This window comes from Canis lupus, chromosome 37 (genome assembly GCF_011100685.1).
Source record: "Canis lupus familiaris isolate Mischka breed German Shepherd chromosome 37, alternate assembly UU_Cfam_GSD_1.0, whole genome shotgun sequence".
NCBI classification, from domain to species: domain Eukaryota; kingdom Metazoa; phylum Chordata; class Mammalia; order Carnivora; family Canidae; genus Canis; species Canis lupus.
This window is the reverse complement of record NC_049258.1, coordinates 27,493,277-27,495,207: the sequence shown is the minus strand read 5'-3', so window position 1 is coordinate 27,495,207 and position 1,931 is coordinate 27,493,277. Positions and strand designations below refer to the sequence as shown.

The 1,931-nt window shown below is 34.7% G+C and overlaps 1 non-coding gene across 1 annotated transcript; it reads right to left on the bottom strand.

Annotated features, from left to right (window-relative positions):
* Positions 1-1,440: 1,440 nt before the first annotated feature.
* On the bottom strand, positions 1,441-1,548 carry LOC119867980. The gene has a single exon (XR_005385476.1). It is a non-coding gene; the product is annotated as a U6 spliceosomal RNA (small nuclear RNA).
* Positions 1,549-1,931: the final 383 nt, after the last annotated feature.

Genomic DNA, 1,931 nt, shown 5'->3' with positions numbered 1-1,931 from the left:
CCTTTTCTTCTCTAGAGAAGCATTAAAATTTTATTCCCAATTGCACCTGCATGCAAGCCAAGGTCGTAGGGCTGGGGGTGGGGGGATGAAAGACACAATATGTTTTAAATAATGCAGCCCAAGCCATTTGGGCAGTTAGAAATTTATAACAGAAGGCAGCCAGGAAATGTCTCTGTTGGTATGGTTGGAAAGAAGCCACTTTCCAATTTTTGTTAGTCTGTTTCCATTTCTTAGACACCAAAGAGGTACCAAGAGGGAGCAACTTGGTCTACTGAGTAAAGTAGGGGAAAATGTTAACATCTGTCAAATCTGGATGGTGGGTAGGTATGTGGCTATTTGCTATTTCGATCTCTATGTCTGAATGTTTGAGAATTTTCATAATTAAATAAAATGAGTATGTGTTTGGAATTAAGCCTTGTGTTTTAAATCCCCATGACCTTATTTTCTAGCTATTGTGGGCTTGGAGCAGTTATTTAATTTCTCAGAGCCTCAGCTCTTTCATTAACATAATATGTACAGTAATATCCACCATGTGAGTTGATCTGGGGATCCCAGATAATGAATAGAGTGCCTGATAAGTGGCTGGTTTTTCTATTGGTAGCAGTTGGAACCCAATTTTAAACCAAAACTCAACTTAGAGAAACAATCTCCAGGGAAAATTTCTTAGAAGTTATGCACTGCACATGTTCTTCTAGATTTTGTATTTACTTCTGGATTAAGTCAGATCACTAAAGATCTGTGTGTCTGCATTGTATCATTCATACTGGGGGCCCATCAGGATGTTTATACTTCATTGCCCTTGGGAAAGATGTCATTGGCTTTCAGTGGGAAACACTGTTCAAATGTTCCTACTAAACTTCTGCATGCTGCCTGTATGGGTGTTGTGGGGACGTGGTTCACTGCATGCACAGGACTCCTCAGTAGCCCCTATGAAAGACGTTCCTATCTTATCTTAACATTTCAAATAATTGTTTCTTTGGAGTAATTTCTTCTTTAAAAAAATACTATGAATTGTTAAAATGATTGCATTTACCTTTTGGGACTGGTAGCTAGGAAATTGTAAGTCAAATCAGTAATCTACCCAGAACAGCCATATGGGTCCCTTTGGTATGAAGCTTTATATTTACTTTATTCCAAACCCATTTTATTTCTGTACTCTTGTTTTTCTTTTTCTTTCTTCTTTCTTTCTTTCTTTCTTTCTTTCTTTCTTTCTTTCTTTCTTTCTTTCTTTCTTTCTTTCTTTCTTTCTTTCTTTCTTTCTTTCTTTCTTCTTTCTTTCTTTCTTTCTTTCTTTCTTTCTTTCTTTCTTTCTTTCTTCTTTCTTTCTTTCTTTCTTTCTTTCTTCTTTCTTTCTTTCTTTCTTTCTTTCTTTCTTTCTTTTTTCTTTCTTTCTCCTTCCTTCCTTCCTTCTTTCCTTCCTTCCTTCCTTCCTTCCTTCCTTCCTTCCTTTCTTTTTTCACTTATTTTACGTGTCATCCTTGTGCAGGGGCTATGCTAATTTTCTCTGTATTGTTCCAATTTTAGTATATGTGTTGCCAAAGCAAGCACTTTTTTACTTATTTTAAATTTATATCACATTGTTGTATTTTGGGTGTTCTTATACATCACCTTAAGTGCTTTGGTAGAACAGATAACCAGGGTGGAATTTAAATAAATCAACAAACAGTATGTAGCATTCATTATTATTGATAATAATAGTAGAAATATGAAGTGTAGTTAGAAAGAGAGAAAGATGAAGGCAGTAAATATCTCAGAAGAAGATAACTGATATCACAACAAGGTTGAATATTTTAAAATGGATAAAAATAATTCATTTTATATAATGGGTTCTTCAAGAAACATAGTTGATTCAAAAAATATTTCTGAAGTACATAATATGTGCCAGGTACTACCGCTGCTATAGTGATAAGACCATGATGATAATTTCAGAG